The 25,195-nt window shown below is 39.3% G+C and overlaps 1 long non-coding RNA gene across 1 annotated transcript in view; it reads right to left on the bottom strand.

Moving 5' to 3' along the window:
- Window positions 1-13,887: 13,887 nt before the first annotated feature.
- The window catches only part of LOC112643857 (uncharacterized), a 42,029-nt gene continuing 30,721 nt past the window's right edge, over window positions 13,888-25,195 (bottom strand). Inside the window, exons 2-3 of the long non-coding RNA XR_003125943.3 lie at window positions 16,161-16,260; window positions 13,888-14,079 (exon numbers count right to left, since the gene is read on the bottom strand). This is a non-coding gene — a long non-coding RNA (uncharacterized LOC112643857). The remainder of the gene's footprint in view (window positions 14,080-16,160; window positions 16,261-25,195) is intronic.

Here is a 25,195-nt window from a genome sequence, read left to right as displayed (position 1 = left end):
CTCATGACCTAAGCACCACCCAAAGGCTCCACCTAATACTGTGGTCATCCCTGGGGGTTAGAACGGCAACATAGAAACCTGCAGGGTAAGGAGACATACTCAGATCGTAGCATTCCAGCCCTGGTCCCCCAATATTCACAACTTCTTCACAGATAGAATACAACTCATTCTATTCCAACAGCCCCCAAAGTTTTTAACTTGTTCCAACATCAACTCAAGAGTCTCAGGACTAAGTGTCATCTGAGTATCATAAATTGGATATAGGTGAAAGTCGAGGTGTGTTCATCTCCTGAGGCAGACTGCTCTCCGGCTGTGAACCTGTGAAATGACCCAAGTGATGTGCTTCCAAAATACAATGGTGAGTCACACATAGGATAAGTATGCTCACTCCAAAATGGAGACACAGGAAGAAAGCAACCATCTAGAAGATCTAAAACTTGAGTACCACTATGGGGAAGGGGTTCCCCCTTCCAAAGCTTTGTGTGGCATGTCCCCATGGCTCCGTTAGGCACAGCTCATTCTGCATCTCTCACGAGTTGGAGTCCTTTCTGGTCTCGGTGGCCCTCTTGAGCTGAATCCTACGACAGCCTCACCCTACTGCTCTCCTAGGCACAGTCCTATTAAGGGCTCTGCACAGAGGCCTCACCTCCACAGCTCTTGCAACTCTGTGTATCTGCAGAGAAGGCACCAGGCTGATGGCGCCACCTGTGTCCTCCAGAGGGACAGCCCCCAGGCCAGCATGGTACCTGGGTCGCCCTAGAACAGAACATGGAGCAGCTGCCCAGAGTGGTACCAGAATGTGAGTAGACAAGCCAGTGATGTGAAACAGCTTTGAAATCATTCTGCCCGGCAGGCCCTTGCACTCTGAGGCTATGGTAGGAAGGGACCAACCCTAGGATCTCTGAAGTGCCTTTTGGAGTCATTCTTCTGGCAAGCCTGGCTTCTGTTTAGATAGCTGACTAATCTCAAAAAATCATTTGGCCACACTTTAATTCTCTCCCAAGCACAGCTTCTTATTTCTTTCAGCATGGAGAAGCTGAGTATTTTCCAAATTTTCAACTATTGTTTCCCTTGTGATTAAGTTTCCCCTTTAAATCATTTTTCTCTTCTTGCATTTTAGTATAAGCATTCAAGAAAATCTGGGCTGCTCCTTCAAGACTTTGCTGAGACATTTCTTTAGTCAAATACAAAATTCTATTGCTCACAAAATCTACCTTCCACAAAACAAGGGGACATGAACACAACTTGGCCAGGCTCTTTCCCACTTTATAACAGAGAGCGCTCTTCCTCCAGCATCTGCTAACCAGTAACATGTTTCTCATTTCCATCTGAGCCTCATCACCATGACCTTTACCATCCATCTTTCTACCAGAATCCTGTTGGACTACTTTGGTATTCCCTGCAAAGACTGGGGCTTTCTCTACAGCTCTTTTCTTCTCCTAAGCCCTAATGAGAATCACCATTAATAGAGCTTTTCTACAAGCATCTACAAACTCTCCTAGCATCTGCCCATTGCCAGGTTTCAAAGCCACTTCATTTTTAGGTACTTGTTTGAACCCTTCTCCTAGTGCTAACTTTCTGTCTTAATCTCAGGCATTAGGATACAAACATGTTTTAGCAGGAGGGCCAGCATTCAACCTACTAGGGACCATTTCAGGTCAGCTGCCTACCATGGTGTCTGGGTTGTATACTGTTACTGATCCATAAACATTTGTTAAAAGGAGAAAAAAATGCTTCTGGCTCCCTTTGCAGAGCTTTCTTCTTCTTTTTTTTTTTTTTTTTCTTCTAAGCGTCTCACCATTGGCCTGACACCACAGGCTAAATCTCTTGACCACCATCTGTTTCCATACTTCCCCATCCGCAAGATGACCCATGTTCTCTGCTCTAAGCTAATAGTGTCGGGAAGTATAATTAGAGATCATCACGGCTGTGATAGTTCCCATGACTTTGTATTTCATGGAGCAGTATACTTAAAATATATTTTAATTTTTTTAAAATAAACTCTATACCCAACATGGAGCTCAAACTCACAACCCCAAGATCAAGCAAGAGTCACACACTCTCCTGAGCCAGGTACCTCTTAAAATATATTTTAAAACAGAAGGGGTACAGATGTTTATAGGGTTTGTCAGCATTGCATTTTGCCAAAAACTCATTTTTTGAAGTCTACTGACTATCATGACTGGCTCATGAAATATATTAATAACTGTGAAAATATAAGAAAGACTTCATTTGAAACTAAGGAATCAGCAACAGTTTTATAGAGACAGCCCAAATATGGCCCAGCAGCATCATGGGGATGAGCTAGCACAGATGCACCTGCCCAAGTTCAGGAGCTAGTCCAACTATCCCATCTGACAGATAGAAAAAACAAGACATAAGATGTGAAATGACTTTTCTAAGATCACAGAGCAGAACAGGGAATAGAACTCAAATATCACAGTTTATTTGATGATAATTACTATTTTTGATAATCATGATTTTTTCTAATAGCAACCAACAGGCAATGGGCACCTGCTGTGTGTCCATCACACACCGACAATATGCTGTGTTAACCACAGAGCCTTCATTGCATCAACTATAATAATGAGCATAAGACATGCTAACATTTACTGGCTTCCAACTTAGCCACTGTGCTAAGTGCTTTACACACAATATCCTCTCTAATCTTCACAATGATCCTATGAGGTAGCAACAACTACCGTACCCGTTTCCAGATAAACAGACAGCAGCTTAGAGGGTGTAAAGGTGATGACACATCATGAGCAGCAGAGCTGGAGAGAGGATCCAGGCCAGTTTGAATCCCTTTGTTTAAATCGTGATGCTCAACTACTTCCTTCTTCCTCAACAACTTCCTCTCCACAGGCTCTCTCCTCTCAATGGTGAAACATGTCTAAACATTTTCCATTGCTTCTACTACTCATGTAAGAGTTTTTCCTGCTCTGGAATCCTCCCTGCAGTGGCAATTTCACATTAGAGAAGATATTTTTGCTGAATGGCTAGAATCTAGGCTTCTGGTTGCTGAAGCCCCAGAATGAGGTACCAAGAGGTATCCACAAGAGTCTCCACATTGCCTCCTCTGAAGCCCACAGTGGCCCCAGTGCCTCACTGCCACCCTGTGATGCGTCCCTTTTTCTCTCTCTCTCCACCCAGCTATCTCTTCCTCTGTCCTATGAGGAACCAATGCTTTGCATATTTTGAGAAGCTGGCCTGCACCATATAATTTCATAGGTAAGTCTCATTTACCTTTAGTGTATAGTTCGTCAAAGTGGTTTGTAATCTCCACATTTTATAGACATTGACCATAATAAGAACAAGTTTTTACTATGCACCACTGTAAGCTAAGACTCAGAGATTTTACCTGAAACGCAGTAATACAGCCCAGTGACCCAGTGGCTAAGGGTGTGAGCACTGGAACCAAACACCTGAATCTTGTCTTTGTTACTAGCTGTGCAACCCTGAGCAGATTATTCAATCCATTCTGTAGCCTAGTCTCCTCAGCTGTAAATTGGGGATTATGATGATAATACTAGTATTCACCACAAGATAATATTATGACAATTAAATAAAATAGTTCACCTAAAGGACTTAGAACAGTGCCAGGACTAGTGAACTTTCAATAAATAGGAGCTGGTATCATCACACAAATTATCCTATCTGATCTTACAATTGTATAACTGTCGTTAGTCATGTTTTTTTCCCAGGGAGCCTGAGTGATTTTATCCAAAATATCACAATTAATAGGTCAGAGCACAGGGATCCTGGTTATTTCCACTAGGTCACCTGAATCATATTCTGCTTCCTTTTCCCCTTTGCCACAGTCGCCCTAGCAGCAGACTGACTTCTCCCCTTGGGTGTCAGTTAATATAAGCACAGAGCTTATATTACATTTTGAAATAGTAATAATTATATTATTAATAAATATATTATCTTGGAGATTCAGAGCATAAATGGAATGTAGTGAGGATAATTAATATATTAGCTAAATGCATCAACTAAAGTTAATGAGATCACATTTCAGATCAAACTCTTAAAATGGGCTGCATGATTCAATTCTGCCCCCAAGTTTTCCTTCTTCTTTTAGCAGTTTGCTTTTTAACAACACACGGCCCTTTCTTTCTGAAAGTAGATCTTTGGTATTTTGAAAATACAAGCAGATAATAAATGTTGCACAACATAACTACAAAAATAGAACTTCATACTAACATCCATAAAATGGCATAGATATTAAAAGTGGAAATCAAATAGAAATTAAAGCAATAACTAAATTCAATGCTTCTAATGCAAACTTCTAAGATTGCCCTGTGGAGGGTTCTAACTACCATTTCCCCCACTCCTCATTGCAGTCCAGGAACTGTGCTGTGAGGGCACATTTTACATTTTCCTGTGAGGGCCATTTTGCATTTTCGTCTGTGATGCTCCATAACCTGGTAGGCATAACAGATCCTCCACTCCCATAAATGCTGCAAAGGAAGATGTTTTAACTTTGCACCATGTTCAGAAGTAAGAGGAGTCCTTGCACTTAGAGAAGCCAGACAGCCAAGGCTCTGGAAAGGTATAAAGCACAGCTGTGGAAATCACTCTGTGAATGGCACATAGCTCAGCCAATGAGGGAGCCTTAAGAGCATTGTGGTGTGTATATTGTGAAGAATGGTTTGTGCTGGACATCAGTTTGCAAGACTGCCTGGTAGGAGAGAAGGGAACCTGTGCGTCTTAAAGTGAAACTTCTCAAGGACAGAACAATATCCTGCTTCCTTATCTCTCTGTACCCTTCACTTGGCACAAACGAGGCACAGACCGGCGCTGGAGGCTGAAAGGACAACAGTGGCCCACAGGCAGTGATGCAGAGTCACCAAACCCAACTCTTCCTTTGGCTAATAATCATGTCCTTAGCAGTATTTGATCTTACTAAGACTCACTTTTGTCATTTTAAAAGTAAATCATAATTGGGATACCCATCTCACCGAAGAATCATGATGGATAAATAAATTGATGTTGTAAAAAATTGCTTTGCACACTGCACTATAAGAGGTTTGATTATTTTAATTATTAATTTGGTAATGGGGCTCCAATGTGAAAATTTGATTAACTGCATAATTATCTGTGGGTCAAGAGTGGGAATTTCCTAATGGCAGGAGTCCTACATTCAAAAGAAACATCCACATTACATATTTACCCTCAATCCACTGACACATGTGTATTTCTGAACTTTCAAGAAAAACATTAGGAAAAAATTACTAAATAATTGGGAAGTTATGTTTTGTAGGAGGTTGCTTAGATCATGCCTTTTTATTTTAGAAAAAATATTTGTTTTGTTTAAAATTATGGTAATAGATGTTTAGTGTATTATTTATCAAGATGTATGTAACATAAATAAGCAAGAAAATAATGAGTCAATTGTAATTTCATTACCTCAAGATGACCTCATTAAGAGTATTAGCTAAACTTGCTAGTTTTTTCTACATATACATATATGAACATTACATATACTAAAAGTAGATCACACAAGATACATTTTTTTGCTTACTAACACTACATTAGGTACATTTTTACATGTTAACATATGTAGTTTTGTAATATTATTTTTTAGAGATTTATTTATTCTACAGAGAAAGAGAGAAAGCATGTGCACAAAGGGAGGGGCAGAGGAAGAGGGAGAGAAAATCTCCAGCAGATTCAGTGCTGAGGGCAGACCTGGACACAAGGCTTGATCATGACCTGAGCTAAAATCAAGAGTCAGATGCTTAATCAAGTGTGTCACCAAGTGTGTCACCAAGGATGCCTACTACTTGGCATCCTGTAGTAGTATTTTTAGCAGAGGCATAATTTTCTCTTATATCTATGTGGGATAATTTATTCACCAATGACTTCTTTTGGACATTCATTCCCAATGGGTTTACCATAAAGATGAGCATATTTTACATAAATAGTTTTATGCTCTTACAGTTTTTCCTTGGGATGAATGTGTCAGTGTAAAATTGTTGGAAAATAATTTTTTTAAAGATTTTATTTTATTTAAGATTTTATTTATTTATTTGGGAGAGAAAGTTTAAGAGCGTGAGTGGGTTGAAGGGCAGAGGGAAAAGCAGACTCCCCATTGAACAGGGAGCCTGATTTGGGACTCGATCCCAGAACTCCGGGATTATGACTTGAGCTGAAGACAGATGCTCAATGAACTGAGTGACCCAGGTGCCCCTAAACATTTTATTTTCAAGTAATCTGCACACCAAATGTGGGACTCAGGCTCACTATCCCAAGACCAGGAGTCACATCCTCCACCAACTGAGGCAGCCAGGCACCCCAGAAAATACATTTTAATATAAATTTTAAGGGATATATAGATCTTTAAGTATATTAACTTAAACTACAAATTACAAATTAAACTACAAAGCAGATACTAATTTACACTCTTACTAGCATTGCACAGGGTTGCTTGTTTCTATATATTCTCATCTGCACTCAATGATATTAAAAAGAGCTTTGCCAATCCGATAGGTAAAAATTGTTATGTAACTGCTGTTTTAAGTAGTATTTGATTACTAAAGAGAACATACAATTTTTGTATACTTATCAGACATTTAAATTTCTTCTTTAAAAAAATGCCTCTACATATGTTCTTAATTTTTTTCCACTTTGATGCTCACTTAAAAAAAAAAAAAAAGATTTATTGAAGCAAAGTAGGCAGCCTTTAAAATGGCTCCAAAATAATCCTTGCCTTCTGGTATTCACACAGTTGTGCGATCACCTCCCCCTGAGAATGGCCTGGAAATAATCAGTTTCCTCTAATGAACAAAAGGAGGCAAAAGTCATGGGATGTCACTTCTGAAAGCAGGCTACAAAAAAGATGTAACTCCCACATTGCTCATTTGCTCTTCCTGTCTTTACTTTCTCCATCTCTCCTTCTCTCAGGGCCCTCGCTCTGGGAGAAGCAAGTTCCCATGCTGAGTAGCCCTGTGGAAAGAACCGAGTGGCAAAGAAATAACATTTCTAACCAACATCCAGTGAGGACATGAGCCTTGCCAACTGCCATGAGAGCGAGCCAGGACATAAATATCCTGTGACCCGCTGACAAGCACATGAGTGCGCTTAGAAGCAGATCTTTCCCTGGTTGAACCTTGAGATGACTCAGGCTCCGGCCAACACCTTCACCAAAGCCTTCTGAGCAAGAAGCCACAGATTCCTAACCCACAGAACCTGTGAGAGAAGAGCAAGCTGCTGGAAGACACTAAGTATTTGGATAATTTGTTACATGGAAACAGCTAACTAATTCAAGGGACCTTAGAAAAATATGGCATACTAGATTTTTAGAGACCTCATGCCGAAAGATGCTGCATAAAATATTGATGGCATATTTCTTAACGTATACACAAGCTGCCAGGAAAATAAAGGAATCTCAGAGGTTAGAAATGACAAGAAGTGAAAACTCAGGAACTAATAAGCAAGTACTAGAGTCTGTTTTGCCCTCAAGATATCTGCCAGTCCCTGGTGGCTTAGGTCCTGGGTTTTAACGGACTGCCAAGACTGCAGTGAAGCCCAGGGCCTGAGCGGTGTGGGGGGTCTGACTGGAATCCCTTCACACATATGCTATCAAAAAGTCTGACTTGATCAGTGGTGACCTAGAAAAAAATCTAGCAGGCAGAAGGAGATAGCAGTGATGTGTCCCTGGCTTGACCTTGGACAGAGCAGAGAGAGGGGAGTGAAAAAGAAGGAAAGTCTCCCATTAAAATCCCTAACCACAAACCCACAAAACGCAGAGGTTTAGGGCTTGAATTTGTACTGTCATATAAAATTCTAAGCTAAAATTTAAAGTTTTTCCTGGTTGATAATTCTCCAAGGTGCCTAGGAGAAGCAAATGCAAATTCCCTCTGGAGGAACACACTATACACACGTCTAAAAGAATTTCTGTGGATAAAAGACCCAAGGCATGGGAGCTCACCAGCTTACTGAACCAGGCAAGAAAACTAAAGCCATGAGCAAGAGTCAGGAGAATCAACAAAGCACGTAATTAGGTCCGTAAAAGCTGTAGATCAAGGAATGATGAAACAGAGACTACAAAACCAGTAAGTTTTAAATGTTCACAGAAATAAATGAGCATGTTGAAAGTATGATGAAAAAGCATTAGATTACTAAAAGTGACCACCATATGCTTGAAAACCTAAACAGAACTTTTAGAAATGTAAATATAACAGTTTACAAAGTCCATGGGAGGAATAGGCGGAAGATTGGACACAGCTAAAGACAGAGTCTGGAAAATTCATGTGAAAATTACCGGGCATCTGGCATATGGAATCAGAGATGTGAAACATGAAAGAGAGGTTAAGAGACATAAAGGACAGAGGGAACAAGATCTGCAAAAGCCCCAGGAGTCCCAGGAGGAGAAAACAGAGAGAATGCAGGAGAGATGACATGAGGAGAAGCAATGATTTAGAATTTTCCAACAATGATTAGAGCAACACCAGTTAAGAAACTCAAATAGTACAAATACAGGTATCCACACTTAGACACCAAAATAAACTTGCAGAATACCAAAGAAAAGTTCCAAATTTTAGAAGTTGAGTAGCCAGCCAGAGAGAAAAAACAAATGGTCAATGATAGAACTATGATTAGACTGACAGATTTCCTCAAAAACAACTGCTTTGGTTTCCTATTGCTGCTCTAACCTGTCACCACAAATGTGATGTCTAAAATCCCCATGCATTCATTTTCTTACAGTTCTGAAGGTCAGAAGTCCAAAAAGAGTGCCAGGGGACTAAAATCAAGACATCAGCAGGGGAGGTTCTCCCTAGAGGTTCCAGGGGGATCTTACCCCTTTCTGGCTTCTAGAGCTGCCAACCTGTGGCTACATCAGTCCAACCTCTGCTCCCACACATCCTACTCCTGATCTTGACCCACCTGTCTATCTCTTATATGACCCCTGTCATATGGGTTCATCTGAATAATCTAGGATAATCTCCCCATCTCAAGATCCTTAATTTAATCACATCTATAAACTACCTTTTATACTGAAAGGTACCATATCCACAGGTTTCAGGAATTAGAACATGGACCTTCTTGAGGTACCATTATCCAGCCTATGACAGCAACAGCAGAAGAGAAACACAGTGGTATAGTATCTTTGAAATATTGAGACCTGGACTTCTACATCTGGTGAAACCATTACTTGGGAAATGAGACGAAATAAAGACATTTTCAGAGCAACTAAAATAAAGAGGTTTTGTCCTTTAACTCACTAAAGGGATTTCTAAAGGATGAACTTAAGGGGAAAGAAAATGATCTCAGAAGAAAGATCTGAAATCCTGAAGAATGATGAACAAAGAAGTCAATAAATATATGGGAGAATTTAAACACAGACTGAATAGAGGAAAGGTAAAAAATTAACAAGATTCAGAATAAGAAAGATTTGTAAACAAAATTGTAACAGATATTTAAAATAAGAATCTTTTATAAATTATTTTACACCAATAAATTAAAACACTAAAGTGAAATACACAGATTCCTAGAAAAATATAAATTATCAAGATTGATTGAAAGAACTAAGAGATCTAAATGGTTCTATAAACATTAAAAAAATTACCTAGTAGTTAAAAATCCTTCCACAAAGAAAATAGATGTGGATGATTTTATAGGCAAATTCCATCTGCATTCAAAGAATAGACAGTTAAAATCTCATATGAGGGATCCCTGGGTGGCGCAGCGGTTTGGCGCCTGCCTTTGGCCCAGGGCGCGATCCTGGAGACCCGGGATCGAATCCCACATCGGGCTCCCGGTGCATGGAGCTTGCTTCTCCCTCTGCCTGTGTCTCTGCCTCTCTCTCTCTCTCTCTCTCTCTCTCTCTGTGTGTGACTATCATAAATAAATAAACATTAAAAAATAAAAATAAAAAAAAATAAAATCTCATATGAACTCTTTCAGAAAATAGAAAATACTTTCCAACTAATTTAGGGCAGCTAATACTAATTTAATGCTAAAATTTGAGATTAAAAGATAAGGATGGACACCCAGCCCGGGTGGCTCAGTGGCTTAGCACCGCCTTCCACCCAGGGTGTGATCCTGGAGACCCAGGATCAAGTCCCACCTTGGGCTCCTTGCATGGAGCCTGCTTCTCCCTCTGCCTGTGTCTCTGCCTCTCTCTGTCTCTCAATCTCTCTCTCTCTCTCTCTCTCCCTCTCTCTCTCACTCTGTGTCTCTCATGAATAAATAAATAAAAAATCTTTAAAAAAAGATAAGGATGGCTAAGTTCACTCACCAACATATATGCAAATATTCTAATAAATATTAGCAAACTCAAACCTAAATACTACGTATTTAGATTTTTTTCCACAAAAGCAAGACTAGTACCACATTAGGAAATCTAATAGGACAATCTGCCAAATTAACATATTAAAGGTAAAAGATCCCATGGTTATCTCAAAAGATTTAGGAACACTGATAAATTTTCACAATTCGGAAAATAAAATAATTTTCTTAACCTTAAGAAAGGATATCTATAAAATCTAAATAGAGGTCATAACCAATAGTGAAACATAAGAATGTTTTATGTAAAACCAGGAACAAGGTAAGAATTTTCCATCACCACTTCTATTCAAAATTATATTGAACATCGTAACCAGAAAAAGATGTAGAAATTATAAGATTCAAAATAAAGACAACTCATTATTCATAGATAATATGGTTGTTTACATAGAAAACACAAAAGCATCTACAGATACTATTAAAATTAATAGGAGAGTTTAGAAAAATAACAAGACATCCAGAGACACTATCAGAGTGCAAAGACAAGCCACACACTGGTGGAAAATATTTACAACACATGAATTAACAAAGAATTTGTGTCAAAATATATAAGGAACTTCTACAAATAAAAAAAAAACTGACCCTACTAAAAATTGGCAAATGATATGCACAAAAATTTCAGAGAACAGGACATATGGAAAGATGCTCAACTACATCAATATAAAGAAAACACAAAATGAAACCATAATGCATTGACATTCCATACCCAATAGACGAGCAAATATTTTTAATGTAGAATAACAAATGTGATGAGGACTAGAGCAACAGAACTTTCATTTACTCTTGGGGTATAATTATACACAGGTCCATGAACAATGGAAAATAACCCAGCACTACTTTATAGAGTTGAATGTATGCTTGCCAAATGACTCAAGAACTCCATTCTAAGGTATATACCCTAGAAAAATTCTTGCACATTGGAACCAAGAGATAGGCACATAAATATTCACAGCAGCATTATATGTAATTACAAAAAAATAGAAACAAGCTATATGTCTATATACAGAAGATTAGAAAAATTAGGCTGTATGCATACAGTGGGATCCTAAAAAAGTTCAAATGAATGTGTTAAATAATGCTACTCACCAACATAGTAGAGTCTCAAAAGTATGATGTTCAGTGAGAAATGCAAATCACGAAATAATATATACAGTATAATGTCATTTATATAATGTTAAAAGATAGGAAAATGAAGCACTGTATTATTTAGGGATGTATACATATATAGAAGATTATAAAGTACAATGTTGAATAACATAAATCCTCATATCTATCCTTGGTATTTTTTCTGACTCTTCTGTGTCCATTATTCTGTAATATGCTTGCTACTACTTCAGATGTGTAATTTTACATACATGATATTGGAGTTTCCTAGAGCATTGATGTCATCATTGGTGTTGTTAAGTATCAATTAAGAATAAATGTTGACTTTTATCAAAACACTTTTTCACTTCTATCTAGATGACCATTTATTTTTCTCCTTTACTTTCTAATGTGACGGATTATATTAATAGATATCTTTGAAATATTTGAGCCACTTTTATATTCTCCAATTATGGCATCACACTGTCACGTGTTTATTCTTTCAAGGTACTGATAGATTCTATTTGCTAGCATTTAATTTTGGAATTTTATGACTATAGTAATAGGTATAATGGACATGTTGGGGTTTTTTATTGCCATTTTTTTTTTTTACCTGGCTTTAGTTTCTGGGATATGTTCACATTACAAAGTCAATTGAAATATTTTCTTTTTTCCTGTATATATATTTTAAGATTTTTATGTATTTATTCATGAAAGGCAGAGACACAGGCAGAGGGAGAAGCAGACTTCCTACAAGGAGCCCGATATGAGACTCAATCCCGGATCCTGGGATCATGCCCTAAGCCGAAGGCAGACGCTCAACTGCTGAGCCACCCAGGCGTCCCTCTCTTTTCATATATTATGGAGTCATTTATATATAGAGAAATATTTATTCCTTCAAGGCTTGAAAACTCCAGATTTTACCACCACCTGGACCTGAAGTCATTTTCAAGCAGTTCTCTGACAACTTTAAATATTTGTTTTCAAGGTAATTGTTCTCTTCAGATTCTTTTTCACTATGCTTCACATTTTTCCACCTATCCCAATGGCTGTAAGTCAAGGAAGGGATGTGGTTTCTTCATGCCCCATGTGATGGAGAGTAGAAGCAGACTCAGAAGCACAGGAAAGATAATTCATGGAGGCAAGATATTCAAGTGCTTATATGGGGACAGGCACGTGCTACATGTGGGCATCCTAGAGATGGCCATTAGTGTAGAAGCAACCTAAATGCACTAGCTTCTTAGAAGACAAAGATCCTTAATATCCAGAGCATGGAATTGTTTTAGGAAGGAATCAATAATAGGTCCACTTGTGTATTTCGAACTTTTTTTTTGCTACAACCCCCAATAAGCAATATAATCCACATTACCATGTAATTATACACACACACACACACACACACACACCACTGAAATAAAAATTTCACAAAACAATACTTAACTTTCTGCCTGTGAGTCACTCCGATCTATTCTTTTTTAAAAAAATACTGTATAAAACTCATTAAATTGTTTTCATGACTTAGTGTAGGATTGAAACTGGCAATTTGAAAAATACCACGTAGGGGGCTTGATGAAGGATCTGTCCAATTGGTGGTAAGCAAGTAGTAGCACAATGGAGGAAGGAGTGAAAAGGATGGGAGAAGTTTTTTCATCAAACAGAAGAGGTCAAGTCAATCCAGCACATCAGGTGAACTTCTAAATGTATAGGGGTCACAGACCATATTTTCCTGAATTTACCTGTCTCATAGATTATGATTTGTTCCAGCCAAATTTCTTCTGAAATGGACCTTGTGGAAAAAAAATACTATTTGAAATCCAAAATAATCTTAATAATAGTATACTTAAGTTCCATCTAAAATTATATATTATGGGCAGCTCAGGTGGCTCAGTGGTTTGGCGCCGCCTTCAGCCCAGGGCCTGATCCTGGAGACCTGGGATTAAGTCCTGCATCAGGCTCCCTGCATGGAGCCTGCTTCTCCCTCTGCCTGTGTCTCTGCCTCTCTCTCTCTCTCTGTGTGTGTGTGTGTTTCTCATGAATGAATAAATAAATAAAATCTTTAAAAAATAAAATAGAATAATATATTAATAGAACTTAGCCAATTCAAAGCTATATTTTTGCATTCAGAGTTCCCAGATTTAGTAGCCTCTAAAATACGAAACATGTATTGAGCTAGCCTATATGCATAAATAATATGATACACGCCTCCAAATGTGAAATTGGGGGAACTACACATTATCTGGGCCTACCTTAGTGATGTTGACACCTTTTTCCGCTGCCTTGAAGGGATGTGGGTGGGTGAGAACTGACACCAGCATAATAATCCAGAGGCGTCTTGTAGTAAAATGAAAACAAGCAGTGAAATTGCCATTGTGGGAAAAATTTAATTACCAGGGAAGTCATTTTTGCTTCAGAAATGACTAGGATTAAAAAAATATATAATTTAAAATGCCAAACAATATGCAGTCAAGTAAACCAAAATATCCTACCTGTAGGAAAACAAGTGAGGGCAGCTTGGTGGGCTCCTCCAGCTGCCACTGAGTGAATGACCCATTGATGTACATATCAGGTGCACCTTTTACTGAGTTTTATTTCCAACATAATTGTGGTTTACAAAGCAGAGAGTATCTCTCCATTAACCAGTTTTGTCAAGAATGAAAAGATAGGGAGAAAAGCCAGAACTTGCAGGCCCTTCCAAAGTGGAAGCTGCAAGAGAAAATGGAGAGTTGGGGTTGGCCACTTGTGGTATTATCTTTGCTGAGCTAGGTGTACTCTGTTTACAGCTCCTTTCTCCCACCCTGCACGTCCTCTAGGGACGTGGCTCCAGAGAGCCATGCACCACCGAAGAGCCAGCATGAAGGGTCAGATGGCTCCAGAGAGGGTCCAAGTAGCCCTCAGAGATTCACTGAAATCTGCCTCCTTGGTCTGATTGCCTGGACAGCAAGGGATCTGGGTGCCCACTCTAATGGGGCTGGACGCACGGCAGGGATTGAGGGCTGCTTCAGACTCAGAGTGGGGGCTGACAATGTGGTCTCGGGCACTGAGGTGTCACACGGGCTGAGGACGGCAAGAACAATGGAGAGGGAATGATAGGGAAACCTCTATAGGCAGTTCTGCGGGCACTCTCAGCTGTCACCATCCTCTCACCACCTCACAAGAGCCCTTCTCACACCTGACTGTGCACAAGGATCCCATTGGCATCTGGTTAAAATGCAGATTCTGAAGGGGCAGGTCTGGGATGGGGCCGGACTTGTCACCATCAAGCTCCTTGGAGACACTGATAACAAGGCCCTGTGGAAGTTTTTGTTTTGTTCCGTTTTTTTTTTTTTTTTTTTTTTTTTCAGACAGAGAGAGAGAGAGAGAGAGAGAGAGAGATGTGAGCTGAGGGTAGAGGCGGAGGGAAAAAGAAAGAGAGAGGAAAAAAATCTTAAGCATGCTCCCCACTGAGCACAGAGCCCCAGGGTGCACGGTCAGATCCCATGACCCTGAGATCATGACCTGAGCCGAAATCAAGAGTCTGACACTTAACCCACTGAACCACCCAGGCACCCAGGTCCCTTACAAGTTTGTAAACTCCTCTGAGGTGCCTGGCATTGCCTATTGCTTAAATCCCAATGTTACAAGTTCTATCCTCCCTGATCCCCGCTCCGTGTTTCTCTTCAGAACTTAGAAGCAGAACAATTCCTTAGCTGTAACTATATTCCTTATCACACACGTACGCACACCATGTCCTCTTTATGTCACCATAATTAAATAAGGAACATAATTCAAAATAGGACTTAGACACCTCAGTCTTCCTTACTCCATACCAAAGGCCTGGCTTATGATGATAGGAATCAGACCAGCATACAGCAGTTGGAGGGAAAGAGAGGAAAGGATTAACATTGATTTGTGTCACCGTGGGGCAGATACTTACTAGGCTAGGGAGTGCACACCATGGCTAAAAGCTTGCTGAATTCATGTATTCCAAGTCCTAGACTGAGTACTTTTCTCACATTCCCTCATTTACTTCTCACAACCAATCCACGTGTTTGACACTTATTAAAACCTCCAGGGGTGCCTGGTGGCTCAGCAGGTTAAGTGTACCACTGCTGATTTCAGCTCAGGTCATGATCCCAGGGTTGTGAGATTGAGCCCTGTGTATCAGGCTCTGAATTCAACGGGGAGTCCACTTGGGATTCTCTCCCTCTACTCCCCATACCTTCTCTCTCTCTCTTTCTCTCTCTTTCTCTCTCTCTTTCTCTCTCTCTTTCTCTCTCTCTACCTCTCTCCAAGAAAAAAAAAGAAAAATCCGTCTTACAAAAGAGAAATGTAAGTCTCTGAAGGGTTAAGCAGTTGCCCAAGGTGATGGGGATTCAAAATAGGCAAGGTGTGATCCCACCCAAGGAACAATCCAGGAAAGTATTAATTGCTAGTAGAGGTTGCTGTTTTTTTTTTTTTTTTAATTTGTGAAAACAATTCATAGGTGGCAAAATATGCTTTCAAAACTGCCCCAAACCAAGAGGCTTTAACCCTTGCTACAAATAAGCAGCACCTTGGGGCCTTTAAAAATAATAATCTCCCTACCTGGAGATTCACTCTCAACCAAGCCAGCCCCAATTCCTGGGGGCAGGGCCCAGGCAGTGGCATTCTCTACAAGTTCCCCAGGGGATCTTAATGGGCAGCCATACATATGAAAATATATATTTTTAAGATTTTAACACGAGTCCTCCATGACAGCAAACTGTAAAAGGGGGAGATAAGGCAGGTGAGTCCCTGTCATCATGAAGGAGGTGAAGATCACATACCTGTATAATGTAGTTTCGCTGCACCTCACTGTCATGGCTCTACGTGGGCTGGTGGTAACCGAGGAAAAGGGCCTGTGGGAGGTGGCTACTGAGCTGAACTCTGAAAGAATTAAAGAATAGAGCATGAAACAGATGACAATGCCAGAGTTTGATGAACCCTGTGCATGTGTCCCTTTGTGCTGCTGCCTATACTGCAGAAGAATCTGGTGCGCACAGCCTTAACACTGAGTCCCCATTAAGTTCAATGCTGTGCTATGTTTCTCAGCACTTCTCCCTCTCCAGGAGTGGGTGGGCTTTGTTGATATCAAATCTGGGGGGAAAATGTTTTCTTTTCCAAGACTTCACTTAATATGTTAGATAGGGTTCAACTTCAAGACTCAGGAATAGCTCTGTTTGGACTTCCGCCATTATGTCACTGTTTCACTGGAAGACTGTGACTTCCATCAGCACTGGACACGAACAGGTGTGAATGATACTTGTCCAGGCAACTGCCTGCAAATGGAAATTAGCTGGAGTGTGTGTTTAGTCTGAAGGTGTGTGTATGTGCGCGTGTGTGTGTGTGTGTGTGTGTGTCATGAGGAGTGGATTGTAAAAGATAACCCCCCAGGGCAATGTTAATGGCCAAAGAAGTTGATGCATACAAATCAACAGACTTAATGATGATTTAATAGAAACAACCAGTTGCCCTGTCAGGGGACTTCCCCACTGTTTTCTTTATGGAGAAACTTCCATAGTATGAGGGGTAGATTGCAAGAAAGGGTTTTAAAACTTATTTTTAGGGAGGCCTGGGTGGCTCAGTAGTTGAGCGTCTGTCTGCCTTTGGCTCGGATGTGACCCGGGGTCCTGGGATCGAGTCCCACATCGGGCTCCCTGCAGCGAGCCTGCTTCTCCTTCTGCCTTTGTCTCTGTGTCATGAATAAATAAGTAAAATCTTTAACATAAATAAATACAAAAAAATAAAAATTACTTTTATTTTAAGAAATTAGTACAGAGATTCTATTTGCTTTATAAAATTGTTGCCCTATAAAGAACAAAGTATCTTATCTACTGGTATACACATGTATATCCATATACACATTTTTTTCTGTCAATTGCTTCATTATGAGATTAAATGAAGCACTGATATAATACCAGAAATAGGATGGGATGTATACAAAATTTATTTACTCTTTGTCCTTAACATCTAACCCTCAGGGAAGGGAGTCCCAGGATGCAAAGACCTGAGAAGCAGTGCCTGTGGTGTGAATGAGGGCAGCAGGAAGGCTAGGGTGGCTGGTGGCAGGAGAAGGGTCAGTGCCTCATGGCCACAGTAGAGATTTAGGTTTTTATTCAGTATGTGTTAAGAAGTCACACAAGGATTCTGTGAAAGGGAATGCAATGATCTGATTTATATTTTGAAGGGATTTCTCTGGCTGCCCTGAGGAGATTATAGAGGGTCAGGAGTAGAAGTAAAGGAAACAGGATGTTGTTGCAGGAAATCACAGGGATGAGGATGCCAGCTATTCAGGTGGTGAGAAATTATGGGGCAGGTTTTAAAGACTGAGAAAATCTAGGACTTCCTGAAGGATATAGTGATGGAGGAAAGTCAAGAATATGGGTTCAGGAAGGATGGCAATGGCGTGTCATCGAGATGTCTAGCACATATTCAAGAGGGAAAACTTTATGGGCTGCCAAATAGGTAAGTTTGGGGGTTAGAGGTAATGTCAAGGCTGGCAATATATGTTTTTGAGTTATCAGCATGCAGATAGTATTTAAAGTCAAGTAAGTGGATAAGGCACCAAGGGAGTGAGCAGGAAGAAAAGAGCCAACTGTGGGGCACCCGAAGTTCAGAAATCTGGATTACAAGAGGCATTGAGCAAAGAAAACTGAAAAGTTGTGGCCATTATACTATGAAAGAAAGGAGGAAAATCAGGAGTGTGGTGAAAGAAAGCTTTTAAACTTTCTTTTTAGAGCAGCAGGACTCTTTCAAAAACTATTGCTAAATCTGGGTGTCTGGGTGGTACAGTCAGTTAAAGCATCTGACTCTTGGTTCTGGCTCAAGCCCTGATCTCAGGGTCATGAGATCAAGCCCCGTGTGGGACTCTGCACTCAGCAGCAGAGTCTGCTTAAGACTCTCTCTGCTCCTTCCCCCAGCACTCTCAATATCTCTAAAATAGGTAAACCTTTAAAAAGAAAAAAACAAAGAGCAAAAACACTATTGCTAAATCTAATCTTATAAGAAGCCAACAACAACATGACACTTCAAACCCTATTTAAAAAGGGAGTTTGGGAAATGCTGGATGTATGCCTGCAGGTAAGGAACCTTCCTAAACCCTGGACTTTGTGAAGGTCAACGGTACCACCACTAGGATAATTTGAGGTTCCTAACAAAAGCTTCATGTTGTCTATTTCTAACACTCCAGGACCCAGCTGAGAGCAAGGGATTGAGGAGGTACACTTTGGTAAACTCTGTGGGGGTCAGAAGAGATAAGGTGTGACTGGCAGGTACCATGGACTGAACATGTGTTTCTCTCCTCAAGTTCATATGTTGAACCCCTAATTGCTAATGTGATGGTATCTGGACATGGGTCTTTGGGAAGGAATTAGATCATGAGGTGAAGCCTTCCTGCTGAGATCAGTGCTGTTCTGATAAGAGATATGCTTCCATTCTCTCTCCACCCCATGAGGACAGAACCAATAGATGTTCCTCACCAGAAACAAAATCAGCCATAACCCAATCCCCAGACTTCTCAGGCTGCAGAACTGAGAGAAGGAAATTGATGTTGCATAAGCCACTCAGTCTATGGTATCATGTTATAACAGCCCAAACTGACTGAGGCAGCAGGGGATGGAGAAAACACCCCCAGACCCCTGCGGCAGTGCACATCATGGGAGTGTGCCGTGTAAGAGGTGAGGGGAGCAAACCCCTGCCCCACTCTTTGAGCTTTGCTTCTGAACTGCTCTTACATGATAGAGCCACAGTGCTGCCATGGGGAGTGAATACATTTCATCCAAAAGGTGGGCGTTTTCTCTTTCTTTTATGTTTTGTAATTTTTGTAATGTTTTATACTTTAGTAATTCTTCTTGACCTTGGATCTTCATCTCAGGAGACCACAGGGCCTTATTTGCCCTGATAATCCATTGATTTCACTCTCAGACACAGAGGCTGTGTCTCAGTCAGGAACCTATAGTTAATTACTTTTCAGACTCACCTCTACATATATTCAGAAAAAACTGAGACATTGACTTTGGATCCCACCAAGAAAAATGTTTTCCTTCTTTTAAAACTATTAGTTCTCCAAGAAATGACAATTTAAACAGAGGCATTGTTACGGTCCTAAGCCAGAGTTCTTCCTCCTGTTCCTTTCTCCCTTATATTAATGGGTATCTTCTTAGCGACATCCACACATTTTTCTCTAAAAAATTCACTCACTTAGCATATATTTTCCGAGTACCCGCTAGGAATCAGATGGGCACTAGAGCACAGTAAGAAACAAGACAGACATCTCTGCACTCATGAAATCTGCATTCTGCAGAAGGAGATATGTAAGGGGGAAAGGGCAAGGACAGTTGGAGAAAGCCTTTAATTATGGTTAGCATAAATGAGGTAATAAAGGTAATGTGAAGAGAGTACCTGTGCAGGACATTTTACACAGAATGATCTGGGGCACACTCTGAAATGGTGACATCTGAACCAATGGGCATGCCTGAGGCAGCTCTACAAGTGACTTGAAGAAGGGCCCAAGGCAGAAGGAACAAGTAGACTGTCAGAAAGGTCAGCAGCCTGACCTATCCAAGGAACAGAAAGGAAACTATTGTGGATGAAGCTTACAGAAGAAGGGAGGGATGGAGAGAGAAAGAGAGAAAGAAAGCTGGCAAAGGACAGATCTTAGAAAACCATATAAAATATAGAAAGAAGGTCTGCTTTTATTCTTTTTTTTTTTTTAAGATTTTATTTATTTATTCATGATAGTTACACAGAGAGAGACAGAGAGGCAGAGACACAGGCAGAGGGAGAAGCAGGCTCCATGCAGGGAGCCCGACGTGGGATTCGATCCTGGGTCTCCAGGATCGTGCCCCAGGCCAAAGGCAGGCGCCAAACCGCTGTGCCACCCAGGGATCCCGGTCTGCTTTTATTCTAAGGGGGATGGAAGTCAAATGCTTATAAGGAGGATGGAGACTTGATCTAGTGTACCTTTTTCTTAATTAAACTTTTATATTTTGAGATAATTATAGATTCCCAGGCAGTTGTAAAAAAATAAAACAAATCCCATGTACCTTTTTCACAGTTTCCTCTAGTGGTATAATACCTTGCAAAACTACAGTACAGTACCACTAAAATATTGACAGTGATAACAATCCACCCATCTTATTCAGATTTCTCACGTTTTATATGTACCTGTGTATTTAGCTCAATGACATTTTTTAAAAGATTATTTATGTATTTGAGAGAAAGTAAGAGTGAGAGACTGAGAGAGAGAACAGAGGAAGAGAGAGCAGCAGACGCTCCTCAAAGCGGAGAGATCAACGGGAGGATCTTGATCCCAGGACCCTGAGATCAGGACCTGAGCTGAAGGTAAACACTTAACCCACTGAGCCACCCAAGCACCCCAAGTTCAATGACATTTTTAACAGACTTTTTTAGGCCAGATTCAGATAAATAGAAAAAAATAGAGCAGAAAGTACAGAATGTTCCCATGTGTCCCGTGAACCCACACACTCACACCTCTGCAACCATGAACCTCATGCAGAAGAGTCATGTATTTGTTATAATCCATGGGACCACACTGACACATCATAAAGTCCATGGTTCATATGAGGGTTCATTCTTGGTGTTCATAATCTATGGGTCTTGACAAATGTATAATGACACATCTCCATCATCATAGTATCATACAGCGTAGTTTCACTGCCCTAAACATTTTCTGTGCTCTGCCAATAATCCCTCTTCCTTTCCAACCTCTGGCAACCTCTGATCCTTTCACTGTCTCCTCTTTGCAGTTTTTCAAAATGTCATAGAGTTGGAATCATACAATAAGTATCCATTTCTGATTGACTTCTTTCACTGGTAATATGCATTTAAGTTTCATCCATGTCATTTCATAGCTTGATAACTCATTTCTTTTTAGTGCTGAGTAATGTTCCATTGATTCTTTGTACCATAGCTTATTTAGCCACTCACCTACTGAAAAAAATATTGATTGTCTCCAAGTTTTGGCAATTGAATAAAGTGAATAAAGCTTCCATAAAAATCTGAGTGCATGTTTTTGTATGGACACAGTTTTCAACAGCTTTAGGTAATTGTGAAGGGTTGTGATTGCTGGATCATAAAAGTAAATTTCGTTTTGTAAAAAAAAAAACCTGCCAAAATCTCTTCCAACCTGGCTGTATTCCACCACCAGAAGGAGTTAAGAGTTTCTGTTGCTCCATATCTTTGCAAGCATTTGGTGTTGTCAGTGTTCTGGATTTCAAACCATTTTAAGAGATGTGTAGTGGTATCTCATTGTTGTTTTAATTTGCATCTCCCTGATGACATATAATGTAGAACATCCTTTTCATATGCTTATTTCCCATCTGGATATCGTCTTAGGTGAGGTATCTAATGGTATTTACACTATTTTTTAATTAGGTTGTTTGTTTTCTTGTTGTTGAGTTTTCAGAGTTCTTTCTACATTTTGGACAACGGTCCTTTAACAAATATGTCTTTCTCAAGACTTACTTTCTCCCAATCTGTGTCTTGTGTTCTCAAAAAGTCATTACCATAGCAAAGGTCATTTAGATTTTCTTCTATATTATCTTCCAGGAATTTTACTGTGTTGCATTTTCAGTTTAGGTCTGTGATCCATTTTGAGTTAAATTTTATGAAGGGTATAAAGTCTATATCTAGAATCATCTACATTACTTTTTACATGTGGATGTCCAGTTGTTCTAGCACTATTTGTTGGAAACAAATATCTTCACTGTTTTGTCTTTGTTCCTTTGTGAAAGATTAATTGACCATTATTTATGTGGGTCTACTTCTGGGTTCCATTCTCTTCTACTAATCTTTTGTCTCTTCTTTCACTGGTACCACACTGTCTTGATTACTGTAGCTTTATAATAAGTCTTGAAGTTGGGTAATGTCAGTACCCAAAATTTGTTCTTCTTCCATACTAGGCTGGCTATTCTGGGTCTTTTGCTTCTCCATATAAGCTTTAAAATCAGCTTGTTAATGTCCACAAAACAACTTGCTGGAATTGATTGCAATTGCATTGAATCTATAAACCAAATTGAAAAGAACTGATATCTTGATAACATTTAGTCTCCTTATGCATGAATATGGAATATCTTTCCAACTATTTAGCTTTTCTTTGATTTCTTTCATCAGAGTTCGCAGGTTTCTTCATACGGATCTTGTACATATTTTGGTAAGATTTATACCTAAGTATTTTTTTTCACTAATGTAAATGGTACTGCGATTTTAACTTCAAATAAATACAACTTAATTCATGGCAGGTATATAAGAAAGCAATTGCCTTTTGTATATTAATCTTGAACCCTGCAGCCTTACCATATCACTTATTTTTTCCAGATTTTTCATCAGTTCTTTCAGATTTTCTTTTTTTTTTCTTTCAGATTTTCTGCAGTTATGTCATCAGTTAAGAAAGACAGTTTTATTTCTCCATTCTCAATCTGTATACCTTCTTTTTCCTTTTCTTGTCTTATTGTATTAGCAAGGATTTCCAGTGTAATGTTGAAAAGGGGTGATGAGAAGGGACATCATTGTCTTCCATCTGATTTTAGTGAGAATGCTTCAAGTTTCTCACAATTAAGTATGAGGCTGGCTATAAAATTTTTGTAGATATTCTTTATCAAGTTTGACATTTTCCTCTGTTTCTACTTTACTGACAGTTTTTATCATGAATGGGTATTGGACTTGTCAGATGCTTTTTCTGCAACTACTAATAGGATTATTCATTTTCCATTTCTAGCCTGTTGATGTGATAGATGATATGAACTGATTCTGAAATGTTGAATCAGCCTTGCATATCTGAGATAAATCCCATCTGGTTGTGGTGTATAATTCCTTTTATACATTGTTGGATTCAATTTGCAATTTTTGTATCTATGTTTACAAAATACATTGGTTTATCATTTGCCCATACAGTGTTTGGTTTTGATATTAGAATAATGCTGACCTCATAAAATGAGTAAGGATTATTTCTTCTGTTTCTATTCTTTGAAAGAGGTTATAGAAAATTGGTATAATTTCTTCCTTAAATATATGAATTTACCAATGTAAAATTCACCAATGTACCTACTTGGGCCTGGTGCTTTCTGTTTTGTAAATTATTAATTATTGACTCCATTCCTTTAATCGAGGCCTATTTTTGTTGATTTTTAAATCAGATTGCTCATTTTCTTATTGTTGAGTGTCAAGAGTTTTTTTGGATACTTTAGAAAATAGTCCTTTACTGTGAGTCTTTTGAAAATATTTTCTCCCTGGGGTGCCTGGGTGGCTCAGTGGTTGAGTATCTGCCTTTGGCTAAGGTCATGATCCTGGGTTCCTGGGATCGAGTCCCACAGTGGGCTCCCCGCAGGGAGCCTGCTTCTCCCTCTGCTACGTCTCTGCCTCTCTCTCTGCTACGTCTCTGCCTCTCTCTCTGTGTCTCTCATGAATAAATAAATAAAATCTTATAAAATATATTTTCTCTCAGCATGTGGTATGAGTTCTTTGGAATTTCACTGCATATGAAGGCTCAGGTATGATTAGCACTGTTAACATATAGGACAGTTCCATTACCACAGGATCCTTTGTAGTTGCTCTTTATAACCGCAACCACCACCCTCTTTTTCTCTCCAGTTTCCTCCTATGGCAATCACTAATTTGTTCTTTATTTCTATAATTTTGCAATTTAAACAATGCTTTATAAATGAAGTCATGAGGCATATAATCTTTGAGATTTGGTTTCACTCAGTATAATTCTCTGGAGACTCAATCAGGCGTTCTGTGTATCAATAGTTCATTGCTTTTTATTGCTGAGTAGTATTACAATGTATGGATGTATGACAGTTTGTTGAAACATTTACTCATTGAAGGACATCTGAGTTGCTTCTAGTCTTTGGCTATTGCAAATAACGCTGCTGTGAATATTCACATGCAAGTGTTTGTGTGAGTCTAACTATGTACATTTTTCTGGGATAAATGCAATAGCTGAGTAATATATTTTTAGATTTAAAAGAAACTGACAAACTCTTTGGTAAAATGGCTAGACCATTTTATACTCATACCAACAATGTATAAGTAATCCAGTTTCTCTAAATCTTTGCAAGAATCTGATGTCATTATTTTTAATTTATTTTTATAGATTGTAGTAGTAATTCATTGTGATTTTATTTTGCACTCTCCTAACAGCTAATGATGTTGAACATGTCTTCATATATTTAAAACCCATCCACATATCCTTTTCAATGAAATGTCTGTTCATAGATTTTGCTCATTTTCTAATTGGATTGTTTGGGAACTGTTGTAATTGTTGAGTTTTGAAGGGTTCTTTATATATCCTAGATGCAAAGTATTCATCAGAGATGCAATTTGTATTTTCTCCTATTTTATACCTTGTCTTTTAACCCCCTTCACTAAGTTGTTGATAGAACAAAAGATTTTAATTTTGTTAAGTTCAAATTTATCAATTTTTTGTGTTCATGTCATATTCATTCATTTCTTTTTCAATTTAAATTCAATTAGCCAACATATAGAACATCATTTAGTTCAGATGTAGAGTTCAGTAATTCATCAGTTTCATATAATATCCAGTGCTCATTACATCACGCATCCTCCTTAATGCCCATCACCCAGTTAACCCATACCTCCACACACCTCTCCTCTAACAACCCTCATTTCTTTCCCATAGTTAAGAGTCTGGGTGGGACTCTTAACCTAGACTGGTGATTAATGGTGGGATGCCTGGGTGGCTCAGTGGTTGAGCATCCACCTTCAACTCAGGGCATGATCCTGGGATCTGGGGATTGAGTCCCACATCAGGCTTCCTGAAGGGAGCCTGCTTCTCCCTCGG

Source organism: Canis lupus, chromosome 1 (genome assembly GCF_003254725.2).
Source record: "Canis lupus dingo isolate Sandy chromosome 1, ASM325472v2, whole genome shotgun sequence".
NCBI classification, from domain to species: Eukaryota; Metazoa; Chordata; class Mammalia; order Carnivora; family Canidae; genus Canis; species Canis lupus.
The sequence above is the reverse complement of the archived record's forward strand: the minus strand, read 5'-3'. Positions and strand labels throughout refer to the sequence as shown.